A 14447-nucleotide genomic window follows, 5' to 3' on the forward strand; every position below is an offset into this window, starting at 1 on the left:
CAGCAGTGTTAGTCACTTGAAGTTGGTCTTTCCAGTCCTGGTGTCGAGGTATTTAATGTTATGGCCATTTTACAATTTCAAATTGAACTAGGAGAGATTGAAACTTTGAAAAGGGAACCACAATTAAAAAGGTGTAATGAATAAATATCAAACACTTAAATGACATTAAAAAGATTAATGGCCATTAAAAAACTAAAAACTTTATCAAGGTGGACAGTGTCACCATCACCAATAACACTGTCTAATGTTACGGACAAACCTTGAGACAGAACATGTTTAAAATAGTGCCATCATTGAGAGACATAACGATGACAAGAAAGCAAAATGTGGCTTACAGTGATTTGAGTGTTACACAAACTACATACTGGTACAACAGTTCCAGATAAAAGAAAATGATGAGTTAAAAAACTGTGACCAATGCATAGTCTAGTTAGAACAACTTCCTCCTTACGGAAGCTAGACGGCCAAAGTCCAATATAGGCTTTTATTTAGAAAAGCTTGTTCTCGCGTTGCTCACTCCAAGTTGACTGCCAGCTGGCACGGAGCTGAGCCTTGAATACAGGACCATAGTCCATGTATGGAATAGGCACAGTAGTGATAGTGCCGGAGCAGACAGATTTAGCTGCCGTGCGTGCAAGCTCGTTCCCACAACTACCAACATGGCCTGGTATCCAGAAAACTGAATAGAAGTAGGTGTTAATGAGAAATGGGCCAGTCGGTTTTGAATATCAATGAGAACAGGGTGTGAGGCAACGTGAAGCAATTCCAGGACCAGTAGAGAACTAAGCAAGTCAGTATAAATAGTGCAGTTGGAGTACTGCTTAGCTTCAATATGATCCAGAGCAAGAGATATGGCATACAGTTCAGCAGTGAACACAGAAGCTGTAGAGGAGATTCGGCAGTTGGGGCTCTGCCAACAAACCATGGCAGAGCCAACAGAGTTACTTGATTTGGAACCATCCGTATTGTTCAAAAGAAGTTCAGTAAATAAAAGCTGGTACTTCCAATCGGGAGTATCTGCCTTTCTCAGATGAGTTAATAAAAGATCTCATTTGGGGACTGTAATAAGCCATGGTGGGATGGGCTAACCAGTGGATTTGGCAATGTTATCCAAGGACAGACCCAATTCATCCAATTGTGCCTAAATGCGAAGGCCAAAAAGAGCAATGGCAGATCATCTGTTCTGATAAAGTATGGCCCACTGAGGAAGGAAAACACATCCCCAGGTGGGATGCTTTGGTAAGGAATGAAGTTTCGAAGAATACAGTAAAGACAATTGCAAATGGTGAAGATGCACAGAAGGTTCATGAGATTCTACATATAAGTTTTGAACTGGGGAGGTGCAGAAAGCCCCAGTGCAGAGTCATAGTCCTTGATGATGAATAGGGTCCAGCATCTTTAAGGCCGAGGGTCTGGCAGAGCCATAGACCATTGATTCATAGTAGAGTTTTGATCAAACAAGAGCACGATATACCTTTAACACAGAACATCGATCTGCTCCCCAACTGGTAGTAGAGAGACACGGAGGATGTTCAGTGCTCTTGTGCATTTGACCCGTAGCTGCTTTAAGTGTGGTATAAAGGTCAGCCTACGGTCAAAGGTAAGCCCCAAGAACTTGGTTTCAGGGACCACTGGCAGCAAAACTTCACCAATACAAAGTTCAGGATCAAGGTGAATACCCTGTTGGCAGCAAAAGTGCATGCAGACAGTTTTTTAGGGTGAGAAAGTAAAGCCATTTGCCGTGGTCCACTTCAGTACACGATTGAGAGCAGTATGTAGTTGCTGCTCAATATATCTCATGTTTGACGACTGACACAAGATGTGAAAGTTGTCGACATACAGCCCGTTTGCAACAGTGAGAGGGAGTTGTTCAGTGGTGGCATTAATCTTTATACTAAAAAGTGTGACACTCAAAACACAGCCCTGAAGGACCCCAAGTTCCTGTAGAAAAGAATGGGAAAGTGTCAAACACACACAAACTTGGAATCTTCTGTCCATTAAAAAAAATTTTAATAAACATGGGTAAATGGCCACGTTACCCATATATATGGAGGTCTCACAAAATGCCATACCTCCATGTTGTGTCAGAAGCCTTCTCAATGTCAAAGAATATTGATACAAGATGTTGTCATTTGAGAAAGGCTTCTCTGATTGATATTTCAAGTCAAATTAGGTGGTCTGTGGTGGAGTGCTGTCATCAGAATCCACACTGGGTGGTGAGAGGAGGTTGTTTGATTCGAGGAACCAAACAAGACGAGCATTAACCATCCTTTCTAATGTCTTACAAAGACAGCTCATCAAAGCAATTGGATGGTAGTTTGAAGAAATCTTGGAATCTTTCCCAGGCTTAGAGAAAGGTAAGATAATAGTCTGACACCAGGCATCAGGAAAAACAAACATTCTCCTGCCAGATCCAGTTAAAAACAATTAGAAGAATATCAAGATTAACAAAAGAGAGATAGTGCACCATGTCATAGTGTACATCATCAGGTCCAACAGATGTACTGCCAGACCGATGAAGGGCCATTTTCAGTTCCACCAGTGTAAAGGGACGATTATAGTCAAAGAGACAGTTAGTTCGAAAGGAAAGAGGTGAATGCTCTGCCCAAGTCTTGATGGCCAAGAAGGTGGAGGAACAAGCAAAAGTGCTAGATACCTGGCAAAAGCTTTCACCTAAAGTATCGGCAATGCTCCGGACATCAGCTACCTCTTGGCCATCAGAGAGTAAAATCGAGAGGGGACAGTGTTCACTGACCTTTCAATTCCTGTCCTATATAACCTTGGAACTGGTGGTAGAAGATATGCTAGTTGTGAACTTAATCCAAGATTCCTTCTGGCTTTGACGTCTTACCCACCTAGCATGTGCACGGGCCTGTTGGAAAGCGATGTGAAAGTGTGGGATATTTACGCAAAGTATCACAGGCCCGTTTTTGAGCCTTCCGTGCCATGTGGCAGGCAGGATTCCACCATGGACGAGGATATTGTGGAAAACATGTTGAGGTTTTAGGAATACACCGAACAGCTGTTTGTATAATACAGTCAGTTACTGCTGCCACACAGTCGTCTACTGATGACTGACTCACGATGGCAGGATCAAGTTCTGCGAGAGCAGTGAAAGTGGACCAGTCTGCCTGATCCAGCTTCCACCGGGGCACACGGGTAGGGTGGCATCGACCACGGCCAGTCTCTCTCAAAAGTATAGAAAAATGATCACTGCCGAGTGGATTATTGTCAACCCTCCATAAAAAATGGGAGAATAACGAAGGGGAGCAAACCGAAAGAACAATAGCAGTAAAGGACTGACTAGGTGCATGAAAGTAAGTGAAAGAACCAGTATTGAAAAGAAAAAGAATGTGATCAGAGAGCAAATACTCTATAGAGCAACCCCTCCTATCAATAACAGCACTTCCCCAGGATTAGAAAGGAAGACAGCAACTGTTCAATGAGAGCATCAAGGTCTGATTTATCATATGTCTTTCTAGGGGACAAGTAGAGAGAACAAACAGTGATAGTATGCCCCAAGGAAACACGGATGGCTACGGCCTCCAAGGGTGTGTTGAGTGACAAAGACAGGGTGGGCACATGCTGATCAACCAACAGTGCCACCCCTCCATCACACAGCCTGTCATTTCTGTACAGAGAAAACTGCCAAATGGTGACTGTATCAGCAGGTTTTAAAAATGTTTCTTGTAAGGAAAGACATACAGGATGGTAGGAAGCAATCAGTGTTTTGATATCATCCAGATTAGAATGGAAACCTTGACAGTTCCATTGTATTAAGGTGGCCATTTTTAATGACGGGTAGGCGAAGTGGCTGAAGAACCCTTCTATTTACGACCACGTCTTTTTTCCTTACTGTCCTTATTCAAGGGAGGTCTATCGACCTCCATGGATCCTGCCCTGGGTTGATTGGGCAGGTCTTTGTTGTTCGAAGAGGATTCCAGTGACTGAAGATGCAAACAAATCCTGGGGTGGAAGAAAAAGATGTATCTGAAAAAATTCCTGTATTTGAAACCACAGGATGTGGATCTTGGGGTTTGTTGTAATATATGGGAGGAACAGAGATGGGTGTAGAAGTCGATTCAACCTTTTTTAACAATGGAGGTCAAAAGGCTTTTCATTTGTTTTGAAAACAATTCTCTTGGAGACACAGAGAGATCTGTCTGCACTCCCACTGTAGTTGTGGAACAAAGTGCAGCAGCATATGTCCGAGATGAACTGGCAGACAGCAATTTCCGAGCCTCAGGATAACTAATGTTACAAGTCATTTTCAAATGCTGCACCTCTTTTTCCTCCAACCATTTTGAGCAAGAACAAAAGTAGGAAGGGTGAGAACCATTGCAGTTGACACAATGTGGGGTCTGTGTCACACTCATAGGCACAGTGGTCCTTGCCAACACAAGTACATGTCAGGGAACCACGACATGATGTCATTGAGTGACAAACCTCTGACATTGGAAACATTGGAGAGGGTTTGGAATGTATGGCCGTACCCTGCAATTTAGATAACCTGCCTTGATGGTGGCAGGTGCACATGGTCATGTAAATGTCAAAATGAGGATATTTGTTGGCAGTGTAACTTCATATTTGCGAGTGAAGATGCTCCTCACTGCAGAAATTTCTTGAGTTCTCTGGAGAAACCAGCAAGAATCTCTGACTCGGGGATGCTCTTCAAATCCTTCTCAACAGTAACTCCTTGTGATGAATTCAAGGTAGCATGAGGGGTATACTCAATAGATACATCCCCAATTGACTTTAAATTCAAGAGGGGTTCACTGTGTTGGGAAGTGGATGTTTCAACCAATATGTCTCCAGATCGAAGCTTCTTTACTGACTTTGGAGAGCCAGCAAGTCTCTCTAGTCCCTTCTGAATAAAAAAGGGGGACATTTGCCCTAAAGGTTTTTCTGAAATAGAATGTAATATAAGAAAATGAGGTACGTGTGTTACAGATATTGAAGATTGCTTCTCAGAGTCTTCAAGACGTGGTTGTTTACCTGTTGACTGTTTTTCACTATTTTATTTAAATTTTTCGTAGGAGCATCCATAGGAAAAAAGGAAAATTTCGGTACCCACGGACCCCACCCACCATGGAGCCCTATGAGGGAACGCACTACAATGTCATGCAAAGACATTGCAGCAATGCCAGGGTTTCATGAGCACCATACCCAAACAACAGCATTAGACGCAATGTCCACAACACCCATTGAGAACTTCCAACACTGATACTTGGTTGACTCTATCTCAAGTGGACCAGCTGATTGACCCAAGGGGGGCCACCAAAAGGCTGCCTGTCTACTGGAATTCAAGGCCAAAGTGGTGTGTTTGGGTGGGACCCCTCAAACACCAGGATTCTCTCCTCCCCTTCACGGGTCACCACGCATGGCAAACACGTGGGTGGATGTTTAGGTCCCAGAGGAGGTAATCAGAAAGAAAAGAGCCATCCCTGGGAGGTCCCCTCACCACATACAGGAATCCACACAGAGGGGAGAAATATTGAAGTAGAGTATTTTTTGCATTTTGCTAGTTTTCTTAAAGGTTCATTTTTGTGTTTTTTTAAGACTTCATTTTGTATTGTGTTTATTATAAATTAACTGTTTAGATAGTGATTTGTTGGTAGATTAAAATATTTTTTCCCATGCATGAGTGTTATATGAATAATTTATGGTAAAACTGTTCATCTCTGCATCATTGTTCTGTGCATGTTTTCCGCAATCAATTTTGTGCAAAAGCACTCAATTTTAACAGTCTGATCTCACAAGAAATTCAGATTACCTCCAGCAACTTGATACATTTGTTTGAAATAGCATGAATGCCCATGTAACTCAAGCTACTTGATTCATGAACAGTTGAATAGAAAGTATAACTAGAGAATGTATCTTGGCAAACCTATACAATGGTGACCTTACATTGCACGCAACTCCTTCTTGATTACATTATATATTCTGGTCTGGAATATTAGTTAGAAAGTTAGAGGACAATTTTTTCCACTAATTTTATTATGGATTCTCACAAGTCAGAAGACATCCATTCTTCAACTGCAAGTTGCATGTCTTTCTGGATAGTCCTGTTTCCCCAGGTTGATTCACATCCCTTTGTTTCCAATACCATTATATAGTAGGGATATCTTCATCTTGAAAATTTTAAAATCTCAAATCTTTAGGAGCTGTGTGCACAAACATTTTTCATAAGAAATGGTTGTTCCTTCCCAAAAGTGATCAATTTTCAGTGGAATCATTAAATACAAAATGCAAAAAAGTACTTCTGATACAAGCCATTTTACCATGACTTTATACTGGCTGGAGTGGTTCAGTGACTGGCTAATTTACATATTCTAGTTTACTTTAGTAAAACATGCTCAGCCCTCATGATGCTGTTTCATGTAATTGTTGCATTGTCCTATTTTATCACTCATGTAGAAATGTTTTTATTATGACAGTCACATGGCTCACAGATACTTCGGAATACTTGTTACCTAATATTGTAATCACTCAGTTACAAATAAAATACAGAATGTAAAAGTAGTTTTGGAATGTCAAGATGTACAAATGGAAATTTCATCCGAGTTTTCTTTATCTTTCAGTCTGTCAGCCACATATGTCAACATCACCTTTATTTTGGGTATATTTTGGTTACTATCAATATTATAAATCAAAAGAAATAGTCTTCAGCAGGCCATTTGAAGTTTCATAAAAAAATTCAAAATGGAAGATTTTCTTATATTTTAAGCACTCAAGCCCAGGGCTCACGCTGTAGCTCACCATATTCACCAATGGGTATTATTTTTGTTTTTTGGCAAAGAAAAATTATAATTGGCAAATATACCAGTGAAACACTGTTCGTTTACAAAATGCTAGACTGGTTCACTATATCAACGTTTTTTTAATGCAAGTATGTGGTATGAAGATAAAAATCAATAACCTGTCTGCATTCATGCAAGGTCATTGTCAGGATCGACAAACGTGTGAAAAAATGTTCAATCAACAGCAACCTAACGGCTTGACACAAATAACTCATTTATATGTGGTTGATTAGCGGCGCTATAATTAAAGGATGACCACAAAGATTGTGATGGCTTTTACACGTGTAATTACATTATCTAATGGCACATGGCTTGGCCGCTAAGTTTAATTAAAAGCGGTTACTGGATTAGTACCATAATAAACACGTACTTGTAAAAAACTAAATGTTAATTAGTGGAAAGATTCTCTTTAAATTGAGCCAATATGCAGCGAATTTATCAGATCTCAGAATGGCTTCTTCGCAGGCTAAACGCCCCTTAGACAGTGAAAGTTGTCTAATGCCTCCATCAAAATATCCAAATCTGAAACTGACAGTTCATGATCATTCCAAGAAAAATGGTTGAATGAATTTAACTGGCTCAAATATGAAGCCTCTACAAAACAAATGTTTTGCACCTTGTGAATTAAAGTACAGAACTCAAACACTTTCACAACTGGTTGTGCAGTGATGAAAAAAGACAACCTAACCAAGCATCAGAAAGCAAAAGGTATTTATTGTCTGAGTAAATGTTGATACTTATTTGGATAGTTAAACTTATAAAATTATTAAATATAATAAAAAAAAATATGCCCATGTCAATTTATTTCCTAATACTTTAGCAGCATTATTACATTAAAAAGATGTTGTGATGCATGAGGTAATTCATTTGTTTTATCATTTCAGACCACAGAGATGCAATGGCGGCATCCAAGCTGTCTACAGAAATGACTAAGGCCACATTTCAGCCACAAACAAAAGTGAGACTGCCATCATAGCTGCAATGCACAATGTTATTATGTATACAATACAGTTTTTCCGTTCTTGTTGCAAGTGGATTTTATTTGTTGTTCTTAATGAAAAATTTATTATAGTTACTGATTTACGTATTCATGTTCCACAATTACTAATCTCACAAATTATTTATTAAAAATACAGTTTTTATGTTCTTAAATTGTCGAAGGATTATCAGCTAATGTTTTATACATGGAATTTCTCAGTTGTTCTTGATGAAATTTGTTACTGATTTATGTATTCATGTTCTAGAGTTACTACTCCCACAAATTATTTATTTATGTATTTATTCTTTTTGTTTTAATTCCAGGATGCAACACAGCTCAAGCATCTGGTAGTAGAGCAACATACTACCTGTGAACACAACACTAGTATTAGTGACTTCCAAGATTGTATGGCAGAAGTGTTGAGAGAAAATTTAAAAAACTAGTCAAAAAGGGAAAATTCAGCATCATGATTGATGAAAGTACAGACATTTCAGTAAAGCAGAACCTTATCAGCTACATCCGTGTACTAGAGATGGATCAGTTTGGTACAGTGACACCACAGACCTATTTCCTTGGAATCTGTGAACTTTACAAATCTAATGCTGAGAACATTTTTACAAAAGTCATTAGTATGTTATCAGAGAAGGGTATTGAAGTGAAAAATTTATGTAGTGTCAGCTCTGATGGTTGGGTCAAAGTCTGGGGTAGTTACTAGACTAAAGCAATTAGTACCAGGTGTCCTAGCCACACACTGTATCACACACAGACTAGCTTTGAGTTGTGCCACAGGAGCTAACAGCATACCATATCTTGTCAAGTACCAGGATATTATGAATTCCATCTTTAAGTTTTTTAAGTACTCGCCAAAAAATATGGCAACTATGACTGCAGTGCAGAGCATTATCAATCCAGAAGAAAAGAGGTTTAAAGAGATCTTTCACACCAGGTGGTTAAGTTTTGAAGGTGCAGTAGATGTACTGCTTTTCAACTACTCCAGCCTTGTGTCTGTATTTATGTAAGAGACCTCTGGTAAAACTCTTAGCTTGTATAAACCCATCACTTCATTCAAATTTCTGCATGTATCACATTACTTGGCTGATTGTTTGAAGCTATTAGCCATTTTGTCAAAAACATTTCAGAGGAAAAATCTTAATTTCTCTGAAGTTTACCCACTGCTTGCTTCAACTATTGAGTGCCTGGAGGAAATGAAACAAAACAAATCTGGTGAAATGCTGTCAAAATTTCTGAACAAGGTGCCAGCTGAGCCTCAGTTAGATTCAGAAGGACTGTACACTTTTCAGTTTGGTGGGCATACCACAAGAGACAGTGCAGTTCAAAGGTCTAAGGCAAAAAACATGTGATAAGTTCACAGAAAATATGATAAGAAGTCTGAATGACAGGTTTTCAAATAATGATGATGCAGCTATTTTGACTTCCCTCACAAATTTCTTCAACCCACTGCTCAAAGACACAGACATTTCAGCAGACATTGATACAATCAATGATTATTTGTCAACCTTTGGCCACGAGGGAACAAAACAAGAATTGAAATCATTTTCAAAATTTGCTAGATCTACTTTTGAAAGTGAAAGCAAGTCTGTAACAGACATTAAAAGTTTCTGCAATTTTGCAGTAAAATACAGAGAGTCCTTTCCTGCAAGTGCAGAACTGGCAGAGAGACTGCTGGTAGCTCCAGTTTCAACAGCTGATTGTGAGAGGTTTTAGTGAGCAGAATTTGATAAAAAATGTGCGAGGAATTAAATGAGTACTAGAAACCTGGAAAATATTGTCTGTCAATAGCTGGTCCAAACACTGGAAATTTTTATTTTAAATGTGCCTTTAAGATCTAGAGTACAAAAAAGAACAGACATATTCTAATGTAATCATTGAAACAAAGGCACCAGTTGTAACTGTAAATGAATAGTAAGGCAAAACAAAATGACATGCTTCAAGGCATGTATATATTTTTTCATTTTGTCATGAATTTGTGTTCAGATTTTCAGCATGAATGTTACTGAAACTTGTCAAGTTTAGTATGGTGATGTTTGAGTGATGATATATATTTTATTAAGCAGGGCTCTCACTAGAGAGACTTGGGAGAAGTGGTCTCCCAAAACAGACCAAACCTCACCCTTCGTAAGCTCAAGGAAAAGTCATCTTATACAGATTATATTATAGAAGAAAAGAATGCTATTGACTGTAAACTTTTCCATAATTTTGTAAAATTAGAGCAAAACTTCTCCCTGGTTTGCAAGTCTAGAGAGCCCCCTGTTTAGCAGCATGTAATAACAGTTACTTTTAATTTAGTGACTCGTCTTCCCATGTCATTATTGTAATGATTTCTGTATGAAAAACATTGAACTTTGTAACTGTGAAACTGTTGTTTTATAATAAATTTGATAAATGATAAATTCATTGAAATAAAATGTATGATAAGAACTTAGTTGTCATTTATTCTTTGATTGTCTTATCGTATGTGACTGGCTGGAGGGTTGGATACAGATCAAACCTATCTGGCTAAAACACTGGCTAAAATTGGCTACAGAAAAATTTAGTCCAGGGTAAGCCCTGCAAGCCATACTAGAAATAAGCTTTTATTGTTTTATATTTATAAAAAAGAAAAAATAGCATGCAAAAATAAAAGCAAAGAGTACAGATTACACAACTAATTAAATGTTGTATTTCTATGCAGATAAAATGTTAAAACACTGAATTGAAAGCTTTTACTAACCAACATTATCCTTATGCAAGAATAAATGGTTTATCCAAAACACTACTGATTTACTATTTACCTGCAAACGATATTGACGAACCAATACAATTTTGCCTTCAGTACCTTTACTTTCCTCTTTCTGTTCAATACTACTAATTATCCTCCATGAAGCCCTTCGAGCACCAATAACATTCTTATATGCAACAGATAAGAGATTCCTTTCTTCAACTGTAAGTTCAACATCCATAGAAGCCACTTTTTTCATTGCTTCTACCATTTCTAAAAAATTTAACAATATACATAAATATTACTGAGATATAAAAATAACAAGCATAAAAAAAATCACTCATGATTACTCAAGCCATATACTTCACAGTATAGCTAAGCTTTGAATTACAAAGGCAAAACATGAATTACACTTCACTAAAACACACTTTTCAAAAGTCTTTCAGTGCATTTCATTGACTTGTGATGAAATTATCTGAATATTTACATCAAATTCCAATCATATGAATTAATATTTTTACAGTAAACTAAAACATGAAACAACATATAAAGTTCTCTGTCACTGTATTAACTTCTTTCTTACCAATGGTTACAATTGAACAAGTAAAATTCTAAAAACTAAAATTATCAAATTTTGATCAATTTTTCAAAAAAAAAAAAATTTAACCCTTAAATTACCAGCTTTTTTTGCATCATTCAGTAGCAATGGGCCTACACAGTTTTTCAATTTCAAAGTTTTTTTTTTTTATGACTCAGTTAAAAAAACTGCCCTAAAATTATGTGAAATCATCCATTTTCTATTAAAAATATACAAAGAACTCATGCAGCAATTTGGAGGATTAATTGCAATACTGATAAAACATTACATTTTTTTGTGGGGTATGTTTTAAGGACCTCAAAAGCCATCAAAGTAATAAACCCACAAACAATCTAGTGCAGAAACAACTTTAAAAATAACTCTGATAATATAGCTGTACAAGTTAAACTATCCTGCTCACAACAGAAAGCATCATTATGAGAAATTAAGCTGATGAATAAAAACCAGCATAGTAATACATCAGTAAGAGATATTCAGTGAATTGTTAAACTGTTTTATTAGCTACATTTACAAAATGATTATGATTTGTACTGCTAATAAGTAATATAAAATAGCCCACTTTCAAAAACCTCTAGGCAAACCCAAATTATGCTGTATTTTAACATAAGACACTGCAGTGCTTCCACATGCTTCTGTCTTACAGGTTGTTCTTAACTCCTTTTTCACTTGTGAAACAGCTTATTTAATTCTTGTCATTTTATTTATTACAAACCATAAATGATACTCTGCATTTCCATTCATAAAAACTTTGTAATTCATTCCAATGTATTTTGCACGGATTTTAGACATATCCAATAGTGCAGAACTAGCACAAGACTACAGGCTGTTTTAAAATGTTATTTTAAGAATTTTTTGTTGTGTAACTAATTTGTAAGAGTTATGTGACAGACATGTTTAAGTGTTTCAAATTTAATTTCATTGCAAAAACATATTCATGTTGAGTTCACAAGTTTATATCTGTGTAACGCATGCATATGTCAAATTTTAATGCTTCGAAAAAATGGGAAGTTGTCCTTGCAATAGACCCCTGAATAAGTCTTGTTAGAATACATGCACTATGGATGATGTACTTGCCACTGTATTCTCAAGACAGTTTGTGTGGGTACTAAAACTTTCATTACAATAAAGTACAGAACCACATTTGGATTTTCTTAGATCATCTTAAGTTTAACAACATAAAAAAAACGTTTTACACTATCACAGTATCAACTCTTACAGTAACACTTCTAACAGCAGAATTACCAGTACCATTTAATACTATTTTTTTTGTTACATCAACATATAAAATTAGTAAAAACGTTTACTTAAATTCAGTTTAAAGTTCAAATATATTTATGCGCTACCAAAGGAAAAAACAAACATAACCTACTATATTGCAGAAATATTGTGAACGAAAAAAAAAAACCTTCCTAATTTCATAATCATGCTTTAACAACTGAAGGTACCATTACAGTGATATGATATAGTACTATTACTTCTAAGTTGTACTTTTATATACTACTAGTGATCGTTAATATTGATAACGTCTATATCCACTATAACTCAAGTACAATAGTAGTAGTAGTTGTGCCGACAGCTCGACTTCAGTCTAGAATGGTAAAACGGGTTTCACCGAGAGAAATAATCGTTAAAGATAAGACTATTAATAGTAGTACTACAACTAAAAGTATAGATAAGATTAAGATAAAAGTTTAATAAATCTAACTACTCAACCCGAATCTGAAAAGTTAAATACTAACCATCGTAACGTTCTGCCTGCTCTGCCAATTTTGCCTTGTAAACGTTATCTTCTCTTTCTGACATGGCTGTTCTGGGTTACTTTTAATAAAAAATATGATTACCAAATATACTTTTTAAAACAGATAACTTCAATTACACTTCGATAACTACCTGAATAAACTTATAATAACCAGAACAACTATATTCACAACCTTCCGTAAAATGGCTCACCCTTTGCGCTCTTTCCCATTTACACGAAAAGGAAAAGTAGTCCAACCGCATTAGCAGGAATTGAGTATCCATACGCAAAGGCGGATGGCGATTTATTGACACAACACGAAAATATTTAGACGAATAAGGAAGCGAGTCAGATAAATTTCCGTATCGAAATAAAACACTACATATTTCACTTCAATATTAACTAAATCTACATATTTCATCTGACATATTACAGATTATGTATACAGTCGAAAATAGCTAATTTTAATTTGATTTGATATTTTGGTGCAATGTTCCAGTTAAGTGAGGTGTGACTTCTTCATCCAATACTTCTTAATGTTTCGAGATATACCTGATACCAAATGAAAAGAAAAAAATATCGCAATCAACAAGGACATAAAATTATAGACTGAAGGTATAACCGAATGGTAACAAACTGTTCAAAAGTGTAATACCTTGAAATTAAGTGTGTTGTTATAATTTGGTAAAACGTTCCAAGAAAAAAAAACAATTCGTATTTCTATCTTTTTTCAACACAGATCATAATATGCATAACATTTGTCTTCCCGTGGATAAATGGTAAATTGAAGACTTATAATCCTAAGATTCGAGAGGTGGTATTCTCAAATTAATTGGTTTCCTCCAAAGAAATGTGAGTAGGTTTGGTTTATAACTGGAAATTTATACATGACAACTACTGAGCAAATATGTAGTTGACTGAATGATAGGGATTTAGGTTAAGAAAATAAATAACACGGTCGTGTGTTTGTTTATTTATTTAAAGCTATACAACGGACTCTCTATGCTCTGCCAACCAAAGGCATGGAAACCCAATTCCTAGTATTGTAAGTCCGAAGTCACACCACTGTACCACTGTGGGGTTTGGACGTGAGATGTACATCATAAATAATCTTTATTTATATTGAAAAACTGCAGTACTGTGATTACTGTGGGTTTCTTTCTTTTCGTAGTGTTATAGTATTTATTCTAAATTATTTCTTTGGATTGAGTAAGTGCAGTCTTTTCATAACGCATGTTTAAGAAGATCGTTTAGTTGGTTTTGTATTAGTTTGCTTTTATTTCTATATTATACCCAAACTTAGGTGAATCCTTGATGACGAGAAACCCACTTGAAATAAAAATGTATCTCAGAACAGCTGATATGGATATTAACACTTTTATTGATAATGAGAAAACAACGTTTTGACCTTCCTAGGTCATCTTCAGGTTAAGAGGGAGTTTGAATGTGACCGTTGACGGACACATGTTCTAGGGACGAGAGTATAAACTAGTACGGGATTGTTGGGGACGTTGCAGGTGAATGTTAGGTTATTAATTAGTATAGGTATAAATGTGCTCCCTTATATTGGTTTAATTTTGGTTTTAATTGCTGTATAAGTAGGGCTTCTTTGA

At 36.6% G+C, this 14447-nt stretch overlaps 1 pseudogene across 1 annotated transcript in view; it reads right to left on the reverse strand.

Moving 5' to 3' along the window:
* LOC143226065 (14-3-3 protein epsilon-like) overlaps positions 1 to 13084 on the reverse strand; it is a 45842-nt pseudogene extending 32758 nt beyond the window's left edge. The window contains exons 1-2 of the transcript XR_013014275.1: positions 12836 to 13084; positions 10572 to 10771 (exon numbers count right to left, since the gene is read on the reverse strand). The product of XR_013014275.1 is annotated as a 14-3-3 protein epsilon-like (transcript). The remainder of the gene's footprint in view (positions 1 to 10571; positions 10772 to 12835) is intronic.
* Positions 13085 to 14447: the final 1363 nt, after the last annotated feature.

The sequence above is a fragment of the Tachypleus tridentatus genome, chromosome 1 (genome assembly GCF_004210375.1).
Source record: "Tachypleus tridentatus isolate NWPU-2018 chromosome 1, ASM421037v1, whole genome shotgun sequence".
Classification (NCBI taxonomy): Eukaryota; Metazoa; Arthropoda; class Merostomata; order Xiphosura; family Limulidae; genus Tachypleus; species Tachypleus tridentatus.